Consider the following 8,265-nt stretch of genomic DNA (forward strand, 5'->3'; position numbering starts at 1 on the left):
TGCTAGGAATGTTGGTTTGATCAATATATCTCAATGTTGAACCCCCAAAATACGTATGATCAATTTTTTTTTTTTTTCTTTGTCCTTTCTGAGACCGGCTGCACTGCGCTCAGCCAGTGAGCGCACCGGCCATCCCTATATAGGATCCGAACCCGCAGTGGGAGCACTGCTGCGCTCCCAGCGCCACACTCTCCCGAGTGCGCCACAGGCTTGGCCTCCTATGATCAATTTTAATTCAATAAATTTTTTTTTTAAAAAAGAAGAAGAATATAGTTTAAGTTTTTACTTCCCCAAAATTCAACAAATTAAAATCATTTAAAAATGCAAGACTGGCCAAAAAAATCATGAGATGTTTTACCATTTAAATATTAAATTTTATGTTAACATTTTGGATAATAAATTGGAGTTACAATAAGTACTGTTATTTTATTTGTCTTATTAATACATGAAATTAAATATTTCTGATACACCTGTGCCATTCCTTAAGAGATGAGCATCTATAAGATGTAGCCTGTATCCAAAGCAAGACTGTCATTTAGTAATAAATCTGTGAGGGGAGGGAAGAACACATTTCAAACACTACATTTTATAGATACCCTAAAATTTATAACATTAGTGTATGACCAAGAAAGCACCACAAATAACTGAGAATAGCTCATTCACTGTCAGGAAAACTGGCTGTTTAGCCAGGGAAATGTCCTTGTCCATACCACATATCAATTTTGATTTAGAATACAGATTGTAAAATATTTAGAAATATAGATTTTTAAAATATTCACATTTAGAGATATTTAGAATTATAGATTTAAAAAATTAAATATTAAAAAAATAAAATGTCTGAAAAAAAATGTAGTGTATATTTAACCCCCTGAGTGGGCAAGAATTTCCAAGCAATAGAAGAAAGCACATGCATAATGGTTAGTTATTTTACTTGATAATTTTTAACTTCCAAATGTCTAAAAATAGCATGAGCATAATTTTAAAATAAATGATATATTGGGGAAATATTTTACAAAATTTTAATACATAAAATATTATGTGGAGGCTTTTTGAGAATCTTCTCTTTAGTAAGAAAAATAGTAAAACATTACTAGAATAAATTTTTCTTCTCACTAATAATCAAAGAAATAATTTAAAATAGATATTTTTAACTATCTTATTAATAGACTTTTTAAATTAAAACATTCAATTGTGACTAAGATGTGGGGAGAAAAGCAATCTCAAATATTGTGCCATGTGTATAAATTGATGTAATCTTTTTTGAAAGCAGTCTGGGAATAGAGATCAAGAAACCTAAAATATAATTAGACATTTTAACCCAATAATCCATCTTACAGGAATCTAGCTGAAGGCATTAGTCATTTATGTACCAGAATATGTATTATAATAGTATTTGGTAGCAAATTTTCTAACACTGAAGGAATAGTTTTAAAAATTGGCATATCTGCGATAGAATATTATGCAATTATTTTTTAAATATTGAAAAGAACACTTCATGACTTGACGTATTGCTTTCAATATGTAAAAAGCAAAACTATCAAGATACTACAGAGTACATAACGTTATCTCAATTTCTTGTTAAAAAATATGTATTGAAGCATTAAAAAAGCCAATAGTTTAATTGAGATGACTTCTGAGTAATGAAATTGGAAATGATTTTTATATTTTTCTTTGTACTTCTCTGCATTTTTTATAATGACCATGTATTACTTTTACTGTCAGGGAAAAATAAGATCTTAATTATATGTTCATTGATAGAAATATACTTAAAGGAGGGAGACTAGCTTTCTGGGATAATTTCAAAAACTGAAGGCAGATTCATGCATAAGCAAAGCACATAATTGTCTCTAGTAAGCCTTAAAATTTGCCAAAAGCAAATTCCCATAATGACCACTTCCAGTCCTTTTATTGATCTACATTCTTTGTTGGGGGACAAATCTCTATGGGTCTCTCATGTTTCCATATGTCTTTATTCTTGCCTACCTTTGCTAGTATGTTTGTTTAGTGAGCAGCCTTGGAATAGTGTTTACCTCCAGAGCAAAGAGCACACATACTTATTGCCTATTATAAAAGATTCAGGATCACTAAGTTTTGAATTCCCCTCCCATAACACAGCCCACTGTGCAGGTGTCACCTGGCCTTCTTTGCATCACTTTCTGAGATTTAGGACCAATATCTGGCTACCAAGATTGCTTGAGTAATAAACCATCCTCTATCTCTGACCCAGAAATCTCATCTTTTCTGCCAGCATCCGTGAAACTTTGACAAGCTAACTCTGTACCTTGCAAATAGGATACAGTCTCAAACCCTTCACAATGCTTAATCATTATCTCATTTGACATGTATTTCTTTGGCTTTAAAAGTTTGCTTTTGTTAAAATGAACATACATTTAGGAGGAATAGTACTTAAGCTTTATCAAGCATCTTAAATTATGTGAAAGAATTTAGAAGATTCTTTGTTGTAAACAAGTTTATACAGGGGAGAATATTGTGAGAATATGAATATGCAGCCTTAGCGATAGAGCTCAGTAGATAATGGTCACACAAAACAGGAAAGTAGAGCCTCTTAAGAGGGAAGTGAGGAGAAGCAGACAACCAGTGAATAGCATGACCATGTAATTTATCATCACTTTGAAGTATGAAAGAGGGTGTTACTGAACAGTAAAATAAATAAAAAGCGGATTTGCGGCACACAATAAATTGACAAAACCTCTGTAACGAGAGAGTGTTCAGGCTACCCCATGGCTGAACCAAGAAGTTGCCCACACCTCAAGGTACCATACCCTGACCAAAAAAGCAGCCCAATAGTGCAACAGCACAGTGCTAAATTCAGTAACACTGACTGATCGTCACATGTGGGAGTTTCAGGTGGCATTGCAGCACATAGACTGGAAACATTTTTTTTTATGTTCTTTGCCAAGATATTTTGGTACTGGTCACAGTTTTGATTTTTTTTTAAGGGAAAATAATATTTTTGAGTAAAAGACATTCCTCAGCAGAGAAATTTACAAGGAAAAGTGGTAGGGTCCACTTGTATCCCAGCTCTGTTTCTGTTTTCAGGGATTACATGCTTTCTGCAGTACACAGCTCCCACCTAGGGAGCCATATGGGCCACACCCATGAAGATTTCCACGTTGGCATTAACCAAGATTGATGTTAGATTTGATCACCAGGTAAATGCTCTTGCAGTTAAGCCTTCCTAACCTACAATGGTTTTCAGTTAAGTAGTTGTCTAAGAGAGAAAAAAATGAATACATGGATTGCACTTTTTTCTCAATCTTCAGAATATAAGATTCAAATAATGAAAGAGTTAAATAAAAATAAAGTAGCTGATCAAAATGCTTTGTGCCACAGAGAAGAATCATATCGTCAAGTAGAGACAAGTGGGTAGAAAGGGAACAACACACTTGAAGACTGCAAATTTCAACTCTTGAAAATTCCACAAGTACTCACCTTTCTATAATCTCCAAATTAGGGAAACATGTGGTCAGTACGTCTGAGAGAATTCTGTACTTCAGAAAAACTAAGTAAAATCAAATTTAATCTTGATGAATATGACCTCTGTTTGGATACGGAAATATCAGCTCATGGGGCCAGAGTCGATTAAGGCATGTTGAAAACATTCTTGTGTTTAGTTGGTACTGTTTTAACTGCAGTGCTTTATCTGCATTAATATTGAATAAAGATATTTACGATGCTGGATTTCCCTAACACACACTGAAGTTAGCTAGTTCTGTTTTCTCCTCTCTGCTTGAATTAAAAAAAGAAAATAGAAAAAGCTCCTGGATTTTTACATGGTGTGTGAATCTACTTAACACAATTATAATGCTCAATTAATCTTAGCAACATGAGTGATGAATCATTTCTCCAGGTGTCTCTCCAAAAGAGAGTAAATTTAGTTCCAACATGTGACTATTGTTTTAAACCAACTATAACCTTGCCAGATTAATGGGGACACTAATAATTGAACCCAAATCCATATTCAAAAATACTTTCTCCCCGTGAGCCAACATAACGGCACACCGACTACCCCAGATACCAATTTTCCCAGGAAATACGAGGAACAGTGACTGAATTCCATCATTTGTGTGCCGTTTTACATCTTGATTTGATGGTATCTCCTGCCATCTACTGATAGGTAAAAAAGATAAAAACAACTTTTCTGAATCATTTGGCTATTATATCATAGAAGATCAATTGCCATCTTTTGCTTGAATGTGAAAAATCATCATCAGGATTTTCAGATCCAAAAACTAGCAAAAGGTTTGCTTCTAGTAGAAAATCTTTGGGTGCATTCACAACATTTTACATTTAACAACATTATGGTATAGGAAACATATCGCTGGCTTTGGAGTCACAGACTCTGGGTTCTTGTGCCAACTCATCCAAGGGTGCAGAATCTTGTTCTCAGTTTAGGACTCGTATTCTAATATAAAAGTGCTGGGAGTGAGGGGATGCCTTCTCCCACCTCCAAGATGCTCTAAGTTTTACAAGGCATCTGAGTCCTTGATAAGTACAGTTCCAAAGAACAGCTCATTCAGTTTTACAGATGGCTGTGCATTCACAACATTTTACATTTAACAACATTATGGTATAGGAAATATATCGCTGGCTTTGGAGTCACAGACTCTGGGTTCTTGTGCCAACTCATCCAAGGGCGCAGAATCTTGTTCTCAGTTTAGGACTCGTATTCTAATATAAAAGTGCTGGGAGTGAGGGGATGCCTTCTCCCACCTCCAAGATGCTCTAAGTTGTACAGGGCATCTGAGTCCTTGATAAGTACAGTTCCAAAGAACAGCTCATTCAGTTTTACAGATGGCTCAGGTAACAACCCAGAGTGCCAGCCCTCGATCACAGTCACAGGGTCCCTCACCACCCTCTGGAGAACGCTCCTAACCATTTTGTCTGTTACAGCCAAACACTACACTCCAGACCTGTCCCCAACGTGCAGCCTCTTTAGGTGCTCTCTACTGCTCTTCCCCATGCTGACACAGGCACCTTCACTGTGAAAGACTCCTCTGCCTTCACACAGAGAAAGTCAGCATGGAAATAGTGATTAAGCTGCTGAATTTAAATGACTTAGCCAGTTACTCTGCAGCTGACCTCAGCTCCCAACTGGGTGATAGATATATTTGATTCTTTTTCTGACCTTTGAAGAGGAGTCAGTCCAAAGACTCCTTACTTACCTGAGAGTCACTTATCCGCTAACTTCAAATGCTAGGACACCACAGAGAACCAAAGATGGACAAGAAAAGGCCTCTGAGAAATGTTTTGAAAAGTCTTCAAGAAGGCAAAATGCATGTCACAAACTCATTCACTAAAGTTCATGCACTTGACTTAAGAGACTTTCTTCTGCCCCATTCAAAGACATTTATCATCAATATAAATAAATTTCTATGCTTAACCATGTTGAATTCTTAGTCATTGCCATTTATAAGCAGCAAATTAGACACCAGGAGAAAGTCTATTAGAGGCTGGAGTGGCAGTCGTGAGAAGTGACAGCCGAGCATCTGACAGTAAACAGAAAAATGAAAATGTTATATTATCTTAACTAAATCTTTTAAGAAAGCAAGGAAGTGTGTAATTCATTTTAGAAAGATTAATATTAAAATTTGTTAAAGTAAAGAATGGTCAGAGGCCTTAAAGGTATAAGTTTTAGATAAGAAAAATTCACGGTGCAGGCTTCATCATTTCTAAATAATTTTAGAAAGATGAAGTATTCCTGTGGAATAAAAAAGGGGGCTGACACAGCTGAATTCTTTCATGGCCACATTGTTCAACAGCTAAATACTTGCATTCAAAGTTGTTGATTTTCCAGTGAACTTTCCCAGACTGCTCCCTTCCACCACACCCCCAATTTCTGGATTTTTAAAAATATAGTGTATGCAACATAAACTTTTCTTGACAGTTCAGGTTCTTCTCTCAGTGACATCATTGGTCAAAACCATGCTGCCCTCAGGGCCGACAGAGTTGTAGAACTGTATGCTCCTCTACAAAGTGTCCCCTGCCTGATTGCTGTTGTGGTACATCTGCCTGTTTTGTTCTGGCATATCACATTAAGTTCAAGTTTGCCAAATGGCTGGAATTCACAATGTGGAATGTAGCCTTCTTCCCTCAGGGACTTCCCCTGTAACTAAGTTATTTCCCCAAGTTCTCAGCGAAACATCCTCCTCCCCCTTCTCTAACTCCAGCTGTGTGCTGGGTTTATCCAACCTGAATTTGAACAGTCACGCTAGGCAGACCAGGTAAGTCTCTCTCACACTTGACCTTCGTTTCCACCATTAGTACTGTCATGTGAAGCAAAGTGTGTCAAAAAACAATAATGTGTAACAGATTGCAAGAAAAAATATGAATATGCTTCTGCCTCCCTCGGATTTGCCCTTTTACTGTCATGCACTGGGGTGTGAAGCAGCACAGCTTGGGAGGAATTTGACCCACTCTGTAAAGGTCATAAAAGTTTCCAACAGAAAGTGATGACTCACGTTGCATACATCCTGATATTTCAGAGTGTTCAGGAAAAATGCAATCTAGTCCAACCACCCTCTCTTTCCATCATTTTCTTGCCAGTTCACAGTACTTGTGAATTTCACCACAAAGGGAAGTTCAACATTCCAGGTGAGGGAAATTGCTAATGTGAACAAAAGTTCAAAAGCAGGGCAAGAGGAGGCAGGCCTCTCTGTGCCTTGTGTTTACAAAAGAGGCAGGTTCCATCCAAACACACAGATCTCTCTCGTTCAAATATGTGGCTCAGTGTTTTGGCATCTTTCAAAGCAAAGTTTTAGAGGCTGCCTTTCCTCCCCAGTTCTGTACACACACATATGCATGCACACACAAACACCAGCTTTGAAATCGGCTGGTATTGTCTCAGAATTTGAAACACATCCAGCATTTGACCTTAACTTTCCAACACTTCAGGAAGCAGGAATTCTCACACCCTAAGGCCTCTAGTTGAATAAGCCCATGGAAATCTCTCCCCAAAAGATGCTTAACTGCACACAGCACATATATATCATTTTCCCTTCTCACTGAAAACGTACAAGGTCACGCATTCCAAATCTCGATACAAATTCTTCATCTAACAATCAAGCAATATGGCTACATAGAAAAGTATACAACTTGCAAGACCATCTGCATATGAGTCTAAAAAACAAGAACTAAAGGGCATTCCTTTCTCCAAACTGTAGTGAAACAATCCTCTCCCACCTTTCTCTGTCTTTGTGTCAAAGTACTCAACACTCAAATCCTGAGAGAGTTGGATTGGTCAAGTTTCAGATAGTCCCCACCCCCTAGCCTGTAAAGGCAAGGATTCTTGATGGAGGAAACCACCAAGACTTCATGCAGTGGGGGAGGCATGGTACTCCATAGGAAAAGGAAGGTACTGTTTTCAGAGGAGATGGGAATGGATACTGGGTAGGCAAAATCCATAGGTTAGCTCTACAAACAGAGAGATAACAAGATGCTCAAGCTCAGATAAGATCTTAGGAGTTCGGTCAGGTTATAGCGATGATCCACAGATACTTAGCTGATGTTGTAAGTTTTCCTTCTTATAGGATTATGTACTCCAAAAGAGAAAATAACTCAAAAAAACAAATTGAATATAAGACCAGCTTCATTAAAACCATGGAATTCGTTCAATTGTCTTATCCTATTAAAGGGATATTGGAAGGAAAAAAGAGAGAGATCTTTCAAGCCTCTACCAATCGTCTGCCAAAATAAAAATTGAAAAAGAAATTTCTAATTCAGAAAATCATACAATATTTGAATTAGAAGGAATCTTTACAGGTTTGGCTCAACTGCTTAGTCAGTGCAGGAATTCTCTCTACAAGATCTTGTGGCTTTTGCTTGTATATGTACATTTCATCACCGCACAACTATTAAGCAGAATGATCTTCCTTATATAGAATAAAAATCTGTTTACCCATGAATCCCACATATTGATTCTAGTTCTGCTGACTGGAACTACACAGAAAAAGAAAAATAATTTGCATTTTTACATGGCAGACTTTCAAACATCTAAATCATGGCTACTACCCTCCTCCAATAAAACACAACAATTGATTCCTCCGGGCTGAGCCCCTCCAGTTTCTTGTGTGTTGGGAAAATATAAGGAAAATGGTCAGGGCCCCTCAGATGTTTGGAGTCTTGCCTAGCATCTGAGGTGGGCATGCACGTGCACACATGTCTTCCTCGTTATTGTCTAATGTGATTACACGTGTGCATCCAGGTTTTTTTGTGGGAGGTTATGGACTTGAGTATAAAGGACTA

Source organism: Galeopterus variegatus, unplaced genomic scaffold (genome assembly GCF_000696425.1).
Source record: "Galeopterus variegatus unplaced genomic scaffold, G_variegatus-3.0.2 Scaffold2662, whole genome shotgun sequence".
NCBI classification, from domain to species: Eukaryota; Metazoa; Chordata; class Mammalia; order Dermoptera; family Cynocephalidae; genus Galeopterus; species Galeopterus variegatus.